This window comes from Aricia agestis, chromosome 22, assembly GCF_905147365.1.
Source record: "Aricia agestis chromosome 22, ilAriAges1.1, whole genome shotgun sequence".
Lineage (NCBI taxonomy): Eukaryota > Metazoa > Arthropoda > Insecta > Lepidoptera > Lycaenidae > Aricia > Aricia agestis.
In genome coordinates, this window is record NC_056427.1 from 3,570,786 (window position 1) to 3,584,962 (window position 14,177).

Sequence of the window (14,177 nt, forward strand, 5' to 3'; positions counted from 1 at the left end):
CAGCCTTCAATGGCTCTTCAAAATTTTGTTTTTCACTGACCAGTATTTAGAATCTTTAAGATATTTTTTAACCCTTTAAAATGAACTTAAATACTGAGAATAAAGTAGAATGTTAAAATAAGAAATTTAAAAAACAACCACAACAAAACTATTTTAGGTGTCAGGAATCAGAATGAAACATTTTGAATCAATTGACGAAAATTGACGACCTCTGTGGCTCAGTTGGTGGCGCGATGGTAGCGCAAGCCGGGGTCGCAGGCCGGACGGAACAAAAAGTTTTCAATGTCCCTGGGTCATGGATGTGTATTAAATATTTGTATGATATAATAAAAATCTTAAATATATGTAGAATATAAAAAAGTATTAAATATATTTCCGTTGTCTGGTACCCGTAACACAAGTCCTTCAGGTACTTAGCACGGGGCCAGACTGACGTGGTGTGATGCATCCATAGTTGAACTCGCCCGTATCGATCGATCGATCTGTCTCGATCTGTATCTATCTTGATCTATATCTACCAAAATTGATTCGTCCAACTCAACACGGCATAACGTGAAGAGTTAATAGACGGACAGAAAGTCATACTTTGTCATTATTATATTATTAGTATGGATCTCTCACAGAAATACAAGGATCTAAAACACAAGATAAAAGATATATAATAAACAAGTAGACGTTACAAATTGCTTTCAAAAATAGAACTGCATAGCGACTGCGGTGGGAAAAAGACAAAAGATGTCAGACAGAGATGAAAGATGCAACTGAAATAGATCGATCTTGTTTTTTGTGACAATATGAGGACAAACATACCGACATCTTGAAATAACTATCTGTATTTCTTTTTGTTTTGAAGTCGATTAGGATTTAGGAACGACGCGTTTGTATACGAACAAAATGTATTCTAGAGTTCTCACAGTATGAGATAATTATAAAATCTTCGAGTCTGTGACATTGTAGGTGATCTATGGATCTACTGATCCGATTTTAATAAAATTTCAGCAATCGAATTTCACGTTGTCTTTGAGTTGTCATGCTATAACAATTTTGAACTTCTACCAAAAATTTTATAGAAATTCCTCCGTGAAGTTTATTAAATTAACATCTAACTACCGCATTCAGAGACATGTTTTAATGACGATTATACGTCAATTTAATGAAAAGTTTGACTGAAAACTTTTAGGGCTCATGTCAAAAGATTCCTTTAATTATAATTAAGTAATTAATTTCTCTAAGTGCGACGGTTAGATCTGAGACACCATGTTACATAGCGAATTGTTATTTTATATTTTTGCTAGGTAAGTGCTAACTTCGGTGTCGAAACCATCGATTGCATTTTGACTAAGTGCCCAGTTACCTGTAAAGCCTGAAAAATGCAGCGCAAGCAGTAGTTGTACCATTTTTTTAAATTTTTATTTTATGAAATAAGCGGGCAAACGAGCAACCGGGTCACCTGATGGAAAGCAACTTCCGTCGCCCATGGACACTCGTAACATCAGAAGAGCTGCAGGTGCGTTGCCGGCCTCATAAGAGGGAATAAGGGAGAGTAAGGAAGGGAAAAAGGAAGGGTAGGGAAGGGAATGGGGTAGGGGATTGGGCCTTCGGTAAAGCGCTGTTTCACGCTGGTTTTCTGTGAGCCCGTGGTATTTATCCGGTCGAGCAGGCCCATTCGTGCCGAAGCATGGCTCTACCACGTAAAAATTCGAACGAAAATAAAATAAAAACTAAGCTCCCACTCTTGAATATAATCTTTTCGAATAATTAAATGTTTTGTATCGTTTTGTTAAACTGAAAATAATTAAGAAGACACTTTCACAATCATTAAGGGACAAAAAGATGTGACGCCCTACGCGCCCTACGCGTCTGAGGGCTCAAGCTAGGGTTGTGTCTTTTGTGTTTTTTTTAATAGAACGTCAGACTATTTTCCTAAAATTTAAGTCTGAAATATTTCCTATAAATAATCAGTACTCAAGATGCATCTCGGTCTCAAGACACGGTTCAGGCTCTATGATTTGATGAAATTTTGACAGCCAACCAGGCTGTCAAAATTTGGACCAATCATAGAGCCGAATCACGTCTTGAGACCGAGATGCATCTTGAGTATTGACTATTTATACCGGCCTTAGACATAAACATCCAAGATGTAACTGCAATTTCTTTTCATTTGTTTATCGCACGGTAAAAAATGTAATTAAATTTTTTTTTTTTTCTATCCTCGCACTCAAAATATTTTCATAATGAAATGATTAATAAACTAAATCATATTATGATTTTTCTTAATATTATATTACATTAATTATGCTTTTTGTTAAGAATTATATTTTAATTAAAGGTGTTGAAAGTGATAAAATAGTTTGCTGTCTGTAGCAAATTGAGTGGTTAACTGGTTAAATGATTAGTAAAACTGCTGTTACAAAATTAATTATTTATAGGAGCGTCCAGATTTAGCGTTTTGTATTTTTGCCGTGATCGTTCGACTCGCTCGTCGATTTCACGTCCATTTATTTAAAACCCATATTATTTAAGCAACGCTTTCCACTACCATTTAGCATAAACCTTGACCAACACTGACACAAAATCTTTGGCACCAAGGAATCCAAGGATTCGGGAATGCTTATCGTTGGCAACCCTATAGACTCCCTGTATGTCGCTCAGTGTTTGTATAGCGCGCGGGTCGGCCGCATGTCGATACGAATTTAGAATTGTTTACGTTTTGAATATCGAATCGTTTGAATAATCGAACATTGTTTTATTTAATTCTTGAATTTACGGTCATTTTATTATTTAATTTTTAAACACTGTTGTTTGAACTGACAATTGAATTTTGTTTGTGGATTTTCGTAAAATGTGTGAGTGAATTTCTGAAATGTTCACGGATTTCACTGCTATGGTAAGTGTAATTATTACTTTAAGTAATCAAAAGTAAAGTCTACATAGCTTAACGTAAAACCGTAATCTTTCTGATGTCGGTTACTTCAGCAACAAGTATTTTTATAATAATTAATAACATTGCCATAAAAATAATTCAAGACGTGAGTGGAAGAATAAGGTAAGTGACATGAAAAAACTTCCCGTTTTTTGCCTAAATGGAGGCTTTAAGGCCGGAAAAATAATTTGAAATAGAAAAACTATGGATATATATGTGTAGCCAGATATATTAGCTAGGTTATGAATGAGATAAGTTACAAGGTTTATTAAAATAATATTAAGAAAAAAAATTAGTTATTGTCCGTATGTTACGAAATGTTACTTGTTCGATTCTTCCACTCATGTCTTCAATTGTGTAAGAATTATGTATAATACAAGTACTATTTTAATAATATTGAAGAAGAGTCTTAAATATACTTGCTTATACCCGCGGATTCGTCCGCATTTGCATTAAATTTTGTTACCTTATGGTGGTATTTTGATTTTTTTAACCGACTAAAATAGGGGTGTAGTTTCACGTATCTTGTCTGTCAGTCTTTCAGTCAGTTCGTGGAGTCGTAGCTTCCAAACGGGTGGACTGATTTTGATGTAGTTAAGTAATTGATGCCTATTAGAGAGACACGCATGAAAATGTCAGTAAGTATAGAAAATCCGCAGCGTTTCGCAGTGGACAGACCTTTGGCAGCAGGGCTACTGGCGCCTGTGTGCAAAAAAAGGATTTTGGTGCCCCTTTAGTCAATTTTTTTGGGACCTTGAGTTTAGCGCCCCTAAAGATGGCAATTTGGCGCCCCTAGAGGATGGCGCCCGTGTGCATTGCACACATTGCACATATGATAGCGGGGGCCCTGTTTGGCAGTGGTGTCTTCTTAAATGTAGTTTATTTCAAAACCTTAAAAAGCAGCGCCTCATCGTGTCGCGTAACGCGTTGCCAACAGGTTTTACACAGAAACCAGGCTAGATACAATTATTAATACAGTCTTGGAACCGTACATTTTTATCCAAATTTCAGCGATTGTTCATTAGTTTGAACGTCAAGACTCAAGAGGTAACAGACACACTTTCAAATTTATAATAATATTAGTATTTATTATAAATTTGAAAGAAAGCTTTTATACTTAAATTAAGTATACTATATCTTCTTATATTATATAAAAATGGATTTCCAAATGTGTTAGTCGCGCTAAAACTCGAAAACGGCTGAACGGATTGGGCTGATTTTAGTCTTAAAATATTCGTAGAAGTCCAGGGAAGGTTTTAAAGTGACACGAAGTTCACCGGGACAGCTAGTTAAGTATAAAGCCGAAGTGTTTGGCATTTGTTTCTTTGTTTAAACGGTGCTAATCTGAGGAACTATTGATCTTTTTGTGCTGGATAACTAATTGGAAATGTATTTTTGTGCTGGATAGTCTGTTATGCTGTTTCTAATACGAGCAAAAAGTCAGAGGAAAATGTGAAAAACACGGGGAAAACTATTTGAACGCGCTGACCTCTAGTACTGGACCGATTTTTATCTTATTTGGCACAGATATAAGGGGCGTGTACGTGTTCCTTGTAAAGAGTTCACTGTGGAAGTAGCAGCGCTAAAAAAAATTTTGTTCTTTCAGCGCTTCTGCTTTCACAGGAAACCCTCTACAAGGAACTCAAACTCAATTTTTTTTATTCAGAAAAAATATTTAGCAAATGTTCTCTGAACGTCCACATGATGCCTACCACCGGTTCGGGAACTGACCCGGCAAGAAGAACCGGCGTAAGAAACTCGTACGGGGCATACTTTTTTACCAAAAAAGTGAGAAAAAACTAATCTTTTAAAATAAGGATTACAATACACACCCTAAACTCTAAAGTAAAGTAAAGTACACCACAGAGTTGGATATTGGCTATTTATTTTGTGGCCCATTCGTGCCGTAGCATGGCTCTCCCACGTTAGTTAGTTTTGTGTAAGCGTCGCCACATCTTATCACGTTTCAACCTCAATCTATACTAATATAATATTATAAATGCGATTGTGTGTCTGTCTGTCTTTTACCTCTTCGCAGTCAAACCGCTAAACCAAATTTGGTCTTTGGTTTCGAAATACTTTCGAGTCCTGGGAAAGGACATCAAAAGTATAACTTTTTATCCCGGAAAATGTACGGTTTTTTTTTTATGAGATAAGGGGGCAAACGAGCAAACGGGTCACCTGATGGAAAGCAACTTCCGTCGCCCATGGACACTCGCAGCATCAGAAGAGCTGCAGGTGCGTTGCCGGCCTTTTAAGAGGGAATAGGGAAGGGTAGGGATGGGAAGGGAAGGGAAGGGAATAGGGTAGGGTAGGGAATAGGGGATTGGGCCTCCGGTAAACTCACTCGGCGAAACACAGCGCAAGCGCTGTTTCACGCCGGTTTTCTGTGAGAACGTGGCATTTCTCCGGTCGAGCCGGCCCATTCGTGCCGAAGCATGGCTCTCCCACGTATAAAACGGTTAAATAAACTGATTTTGGCGCAATCGTCTTTATTCTAGTGAGTTATATTTACAGTGACCCAAATTTAGTCCCTCATTTCCGTTTAAGTATTAATTTGTAAATTAATTTATACATTGTTTGTCTAAGGACCCCTACCTTTAACTTTTGACCCTTCCAACCTTAGTATAATCCCTTGTTTTGTAACTTTTGAGGGCTTTATATATAATCATCATGATCAGTGCCAGAACGTTTAACTTAGGGTCAATTCAGACCGCAACCCGACGCGCAGATGCATTTCTGAATTGTATTGATTTGACAGATTGGCAGGACATCTCACGCGATTGAAATCTGTCAAATCCATAGAAATTTAGGAATGCATCTACGCGTCGCGTTGCCGTCTGAATTGACCCTTAGATGACGCCAGCAACCCCTTTGCGCCAATATTCGTTTATGGCGCAGGATACATTTTTCCGGAATAAAAAGCATCCTATGTCCTTTCCCGGGATACAAATTATCTCCATGCCGAATTTCAGCAAATTAGTTTAGCGGCTTAAGCGTTTAAGCGTGAAGACGTAACAGACAGACAGATAGACAAAGAAACAGACAGACCAAAATCATAACCCTATCTTTGGTTTTTAGTCCATTAAAGGTCTGTTTCACCACTTCCTGATAAGTGACGAATACGCTATTCACCAAATAACTTGACAGATCAAGTATGGAGAATCTGTCAAAAAAGTTGTGAATAGCCTATTCGGCACTTTAACAGAAATTGGCGAAACAGGCCCTAAAACTTTTTTGTTATCGCGTCAGGTAAAAACCTAACCCCGCTTTTTGTAGTCAGATACATTATTTTTAACAGAAAATTAAAACCGACTTCCAAGGTAAAATATAGAGAAAGGAAATGTTTGTCAGTGGATTAACTTTCAAGCACGCTTTCAAGTAATCAAATACCATTCATCTTCACGGGTTATGATTACAATTTGACATTTGTACTTTTTAAAATACAATAATTAAAAAAAAACGTCAAAATGACATTACAGCTTTTTAAATTGTGTTTCAAGAAGTCCAAAGTCCAAACGTTAAACTAGAATCCAGCCATGTTAAATATAATATTATAAAAAAATAATGCCTGCACACTGATTTCGGCGACTGTGGCCTGTTCACTAAGCCAGCTACGAAGTGACTTTATAGTGCTGAAGTGTATACGCAATACACAAGAGCACACTCTCTTCCAAATGATGATGATTGTACGATCTTTCGCTACAGCATCACTTTCCAAACACAAACATAATTCGTCCCAGTTAAAGGACGTAACGAAAACGAATAAAAAGGAAAAAGAAAGAAAAAAACGTAACCGGTAGCGTAGCACCTGTTGTAAAGGGCCCATTCCCAGGACTAGAACAGGTTGGTGCCCGAAAAAAACTAAAAAAAAAACTGTGAATGGTTGTTTTTATTTTCTTTTTATTGATTTAGGAAGGTCGTGCCGAGGTTGTAATTTGTTAGGAATATAATGCTTTAACTTTTAAGTTATGTAAGTTATCCATACTAATATTATTTTAAGTAGGACAGTTTGTCTGTTGCATTATGCTTAAACATTTGAACTTTTTTTGTTTTTTGGTATGGAGACAATTTGGCCTAGGGATTTTTTTTTCTCTGGACAATATCCTTTTGCCCGATTACAGCGAAACTAAAAGGAAGGTATTGTCTTACGCATTTGCGTCGGCCCTTAAAATACCTTTACGGTAACCACGACAATACGAAAGTATTATTTCTCACCAGTTTTCTATAAGACCGTGGTGGCTTTCCCACGTTTGTAGACCACCATGCATAAGTGCGAAGTAGTAAAATATAAACTCATTCTTTTAGTGACAATAAAACCTTTACTATATCCTTTGTAACCGGTTTTTGTTGGTTTCAACTGGACATAATCGGATTTTTCTACGAAATGACAATTAAGTTAAATGGTAACACTTATTTAAGACATAAGTGCCCTTCCAGGCCTAGACCTAGTATAATGAATACCTTTTTTTATATAATTAGCCAACGAGCAAACAAGTCACCTGATTGAAAACAACTACTGTCGCCCATTTGCTTAGTCCACACTATGCCTTTTTCTGTTCATCAAGGGCATGCGTTATAGCGCAGTCAACAGCGAACGTGAGGTATGCCCGCGACGCATGCCCTCTGTCCGTAACCAAAACTTCAAAAATGACAATATTGGCGTTGCATTCCTTGACGCATTCAGTTACTGAATGCGCCAATTTGAAAGTTGATGACGAAAATTTAAGATGAAAGTGCACAGTGTGGACATAGCTAACATTAGAAGAGCTGCAGGGCGTTGCCAGCCTTTAAGATGGAATACGCTCTCTTCATGAAGGTTTGCAGGTCGTATTGGCCAGGAAATTTGGTATGGAAATACCTTGAGTCCCGGAAAAGGACATAGGATACCTTTTATCACGGAAAAAGATCTCGCGCGATAAACGATTTTTGACGCAGCGGAGTTGCGGGCGTTATCTAGTCATGATATTTCGATTAGACTTGTGGTAAACGCAATCGAAACTATATACTAATGGTGATTGAAAACCACATAACGTGTGGGATGAAAAAGTCTGATGAATCTAATAACTTTTTTATTTCCGACAATTGTTACAAAATGGCTGGCTTGGCTCGAGGTGTACAGCGGGGCTAAAATGGTCGCTTTGAAGAATCATAATATGATTCATTTTTCTAAAATCTCAAAATGCAACTCTGCTTGCAATTCATTTCTGTATTTTTGTACTGATTTGACATTTGTCAGTTTGACAGTTTTGACAATTCATTTGCTGAATTGATTGAAAGGCTAATAGTGACCATTTTAGCCCCGCAGTTCGACAAGGATTTATTTGAACGTGTGTGACATTGACGGTAGCGCTGCTGGTAAATGAGAACTGTCAAACACATGTCAAAAATGACGTTTTTGTATGATATAAGCGTTTAGTTCCTTTTCTCGCCACGTTCAAATAAAGCCTTGTCGAACTGTACACAAAAAGTGTTTGGATTTTTTAAATAAAGGATAAGGAATAAGCCAAGCATAAGTCAAAAATAATAAGTAGTACTTTAAAAACCGACTTCAAATTGTACGTAATTAAGAATTGAAATTACCTATCTCAAAAAATACCGAATCGATTTTGATGAAACTTGCACTATTCCCTAAGTTGAACAATACCTGGTACAATAAAAAAGAATCATTTAAATCAGACTTGTAGTTCCGGAGATATGCATGCACAAACATAACAACGTACACTTTTGAAATTTGGCACATTTGTTCAGAAGCTGATATAGATTAACATAATTATTATGCAAAACCTGGGCAGTTCTGGAAATATTACATACATACGCGTCGAATGTATAACCTCCTTTTTTGAAGTCGGTTAAGAAAACCAACACAACTATACTAATATAATATTATAAATGCGAAAATCTGTCTGTCTGTTACCTCTTGAGTCTTGACGTTTAAACCACTGAACCATTTTTTTCAATTTTGTTTTTGTTTGGATGGTTCAGCGAGTAAGATTTAAGAGCTCACCTGACTCTAAAAATCAAACATCGTCCTTCTCTCTTCACACTCACGCCCGTCTTTCATATGCCAGGTGAAAAAGGACGGCGCGGAATCATCGCCGAGTTAGTTTTACTTGAATAAAAGACGAACGATAATGATTATGAAAAAAGTGTTTTGAGCAAATTTAGGTTTTATCAATACCTTTTTAGATATTAAAAAATATTAAAGAAAAGACAGCAAACTTCGAAGATCCTTAAGCAAAAATGTGTCTAAAACAAGGTTTTTTGTAAAAAAGAATCAATCGAGCATTTTTTGAGTAATCGTGTTTTCGTCTTAAGCATTTAATCTTTATGAACTGAAGTTACTTGTGTCAAAAAATCAGTTTTCTAGACCTTACAGATTTTGAGATCTAGGTTAAAGTATGTAGTCAAGTTAGGGTCATATGGGCTCTTAAGTATATGGATGTGTCTTATTACGCGGTAACCTTTTGACGTGGGAGAGCCATGCTTCGGCACGAATGGGCCGGCTCGACCGGAGAAATACCACGTCCTCACAGAAAACCGGCGTGAAACAGCGCTTCCGCTGTGTTTCGCCGAGTGAGTGAGTTTACCGGAGGCCCAATCCCCTACCCTTTTCCCTTCCATACCCTCCCCTATTCCCTTCCGTACCCTCCCCTATTCCCTTCCGTAGCCTCCCCTATTGGCTATTCCCTTCCCTACCCTCCCCTATTATCCCTTAAAAGGCCGGCAACGCACCTGCAGCTCTTCAGATGCTGCGAGTGTCCATGGGCGACGGAAGTTGCTTTCCATCAGGTGACCCGTTTGCTCGTTTGCCCCCTTATTTCATTAAAAAAAAACCTTACATTTTTCTGCGATGAAAAGTATCCTATATCCTTTTCCAGACATATAACTTTCGCATATTTATAATATTAGTATACTATTAAAATACCATCGGTGTAATCCTTGGTGGTCTATGCTATGTCAGCAAACTAATTGGGTAATATAATATTACATGTACTATAATATGATATTGTGGCACGTTATATGTTGCATATTGATACTTGAGAATATCAAATTTCCTTGATGAAATTATGCCCTGAATGAGGAATTTACAGGGTGTAACAAAAGTTTTATACGTGGGAGAGCCATGCTTCCGCACGAATGGGCCGGCTCGACCGGAGAAATACCACGTTCTCACAGAAAACCGGCGTGAAACAGCGCTTGCGCTGTGTTTCGCCGAGTGAGTGAGTTTACCGGAGGCCCAATTGTTCTTTTAGCGCTGCTACCTTCACAGTAAACTATATACGGGAATCGGGATACATGCACAGTACGTACCGTACATTTCGTTTATCGCGCTAGAACCGTACATTTTTCCGGAATAAAAATCCTGTGTCCTTTACCGGGACTCAAAGTATCTTCATGCCGAATTTTAGCGAAATCGGTTCAGCGGTTGTGAAGAGGTAACAGACAGACAGACACACTTTCGCATTTGCAATATTGGTATGAAAGTATGGTTTCTATAGCACTTCCGCATTCTCTATTTTTAATTTCCTGTAAGACCGGGTTGCACCAACTAACTTTAACTATAACTTTAACTATAACATTAACTTTAACTACAATACAAAATGTCAAATCTTTAGTTAAAGTTAAAAATGGACGCCATCAAGACGCCATATTTAACCACAACCATAGAGCTCGACAAGGTTTTAAGTGCACGTGGCGAAAAATTTAAAAGGAACTAACGCTGTCATCATACAAAAACGCCATTTTTGACAGTTCTCCTTTACCAGCAGCGCCCACGTTCATTTATAACCTTGTTGGACCAGCTGCCATCTGTCAATTTCTCCAGGCAAAGTTAAGGTTAAAGTTAAAGTTAACCTTAACTATAACCATAACTTTAACTTTAACCACGCCTCTGGTGCAACCCAACCTAAGTGTAAGCTATATTTAACTAAATACACTTCTAACGATAGATAACTTTGTATAGATCTTTATTGATCCTATTAGCCATTTAAGGACTCATTAAAGCCCGATCTACCGCCAGACAAAAAGCATAATGGTATTTCCTGTAAAATAATTACGTAACATACCTGGTGATAATAGGCTTATACGGGGAAAAATGTAGGGAGTAGACTTGTGAGTTGATTTCAGTTTTTTTTATGAAATAAGGGGGCAAACGAGCAAACGGGTCACCTGATGGAAAGCAACTTCTGTCGCCCATGGACACTCGCAGCATCAGAAGAGCTGCAGGTGCGTTGCCGGCCTTTTAAGAGGGAATAGGGTAATAGGGGAGGGTAGGGAAGGGAATAGGGGAGGGTAGGGAAGGAAATAGGAGAGGGTAGGGAAGGGAAAAGGGTAGGGGATTGGGCCTCCGGTAAACTCACTCACTCGGCGAAACGCAGCGCAAGCGCTGTTTCACTCCGGCTTTCTGTGAGAACGTGGTATTTCTCCGGTCGAGCCGGCCCATTCGTGCTGAAGCATGGCTCTCCCATGTCATAAGTTACAATCGAGCTTAGAATCGAATACACTTTTTTTTTAATTTTATAAAATATTTCCAATTATTTTGAACTTTAGCTAAGTTTTCATCTATTCAAACCTGATTCTTCTTAATTTTCATGCACTTGATTAAATTCTTCTCTATTGCTGCTAGTACTACAACACGAAATTTTCTGCAACTGAAACTCAATTATTTTCAACTTGAACTCAATTCTCATCAACTCGAACTAATCCCCCCGACTGAAAAAAATCTCCTGAACTCAGTTCTGTTTATGTCAAACTAAAATTTTTCTCAACTTATAGTATAAGTTGAGAAAAATTTTAGTTTAGTTTGACATTGTTTTCAACTCAAGACATCTCTCCCAAACTCAAACTTAATTTTTTTAACTAAAAATCAAATACAAATTTCCTCCACTTACACTAAATTCTCCTCAACTGAAACCCAATTTTCCTCAACTCAATTCCTCTCAACTCAAACCCAATTTTCCTCAATTTTTTTTTAACATTTATTTCGTGCTTAACCTAGGTTTCACCTCACTAAGGCCTAGGTAATGGTAACAAATGTGCGGTGCTAATGAAACTTAATGTCCCACGTGTTGCGTCGCCGGAATTACAACATTCGTTACGTCGCTACATTTTTGTCGCTCGTACTTAATTATTTAATTTAGCATTAAGGGTCAGGTCAGACCGCAACCGCGTTTGTATGGATTTGAGGAACTTGCAAGATGTCTCGCGCAGTAGCTTTGTCCACACTGTGCCTTTTTCTGTTCGTCAAGGGCATGCGTTATAGCACAGTCAACAGCGCACGTGAGGCATGCCCGCGGCGCATGCCCTCTGACCGTATCCAAATGAACAAAAATGACAATGTTGGCGTTGCGTTCCTTGACGCATTCAATTATTGAATGCGCCAATATGAAAGTTGATGACGAAAATTGAGGATGAAATTACACAGTGTGGACACAGCTAATTGAAATCTGACAATTCAGTACAAATTTAGAAATGCATCTACGCGTCCCGTTGCTGTCTGAATTAATCCTAAGCCCTAAGGGTGGTTCCACACTGAAACATGACGACTGACGAGGTGACAAAATTATAGAGAGGTGTTATAAGTTTGAGGTCATTCCATCACAATGCGAACCGATCCTTAGATATACTTGCCGTTCGCAATGTTGGGTTGCTTTTTAATTTGAATGGCTCATATTTAAAAAAAAACTACATCGAAATATGTCCTCCTCTTAGATGCCACGAAGACACAACCAACAGTCAGACACGTCAAACTTATAACACCCCTCCTTTTGAAGGGGGTTAAAAATGCATCGCATTTCCTCGTTATGTTTCAATGTAAAAAAGTGTGGCACTCGGGGACTGCCGCGGTAAAGTTATTGCATAATGCATTGTATATTTTATCAACTTATGCAAAATTTCGCATACGCAACCCAACTAGTCGCTCGCGAACAAACACCGTGCCGAAAATCCTCGGAAACGCCGTATCGTCGGAGTGGGGGTGTTAAGTTCTTTTCGTTACGGAATTTCTTGATTTGGTCACTGCACTCAAAGCCCGCGATAAAACCTAGTAACACTAGATAAAGCTAGGAATGTACATAGCTCCTATTTTTCCTGCTTACACTCATGATATCCATAAGCTTTGTCCACACTGTGCCTTTTTCTGTTCGTCAAGGGCATGCGTTATAGCCATTGACCTCCATTATACATATAATGGAGGTCAGTGGTTATAGCGCAGTCAACATCGAACGTGAGGCATTCCCGCGACGCATGCCCTTTGACCGTATCAAAAAAACAAAAATGACAATGTTGGCATTGCGTTCGTTGACGCATTCAATTATTGAATGCGCCAAAACGAAAGTTGAATGAAAGAAGATGACGAATTTAAGACGAAAGCGCATAGTGTGGACATAGCTATACGGTATAGAATTACGGTAACACAATTTTTGGACAATTGTATTTGGCCTTCGCAAATCTAATAAGGGTTGGTTCAGTTTATTGACTGTAACTTTATTGATCATTCATCATCATCTGATTGCCAGAATAATAGGAATTAAGAACCTACTAGTAGGTAGAGAATAGAGATCCATGGAATATTACAAATAACGCTTAAACGCTTGGACGTGGGAGAGCCATGCTTCGGCACGAATGGGCCGGCTCGACCGGAGATATACCACGGGCTCACAGAAAACCGGCGTGAAACAGCGCTTGCGCTGTGTTTCGCCCAGTGAGTAAGTTTACCGGAGGCCCAATCCCCTACCCTATTACCTTTCCTACCCTCCCCTATTCCCTTCCATCCCTTATTTCCTTCCCTTCCCTTACCTACCCTCCCCTATTACCCTATTCCCTCTTAAAAGGCCGGCAATGCACCTACAGCTCTTCTGATGCTGCGAGTGTCCATGGGCGACGGAAGTTGCTTTCCATCAGGTGACCCGTTTGCTCGTTTGCTCCCTTATTTCATAAAAAAACCGCTGAACAGATTTCAATGAAACTTGGTGTAGAGATGTGAATATCAGGAAGGATATGGAATCATCCTAAAAATGTGCGGTTCCAACTCGATAAACTGGTAGAAATAATTTAAAGCCACAAACTAGTCAAAACTTTTTCACGCACCTTAAAAGACTACAGTTTCCCAGAGTTTTTCGCATATAGTATCAGAAAAGTTGATAGGGTCCTAGCATAAAGTTAATATACCTAGCGGTATAGAGCAACAATTTCGAGCTGTCAAACGAAACCGAAATTGGTTTACATCTGGGTGTAAAATTAATATGTGTAC

At 38.4% G+C, this 14,177-nt stretch overlaps 1 protein-coding gene across 1 annotated transcript in view; it reads left to right on the plus strand.

The window, feature by feature from the left end:
• The first annotated feature begins 2,850 nt into the window (after positions 1-2,850).
• Positions 2,851-14,177, plus strand: part of LOC121738060 (irregular chiasm C-roughest protein-like) — a 106,917-nt gene continuing 95,590 nt past the window's right edge. The window contains exon 1 of the mRNA XM_042129880.1: positions 2,851-2,887. The gene's annotated coding sequence lies outside the window, so the exon portion shown is untranslated. The remainder of the gene's footprint in view (positions 2,888-14,177) is intronic.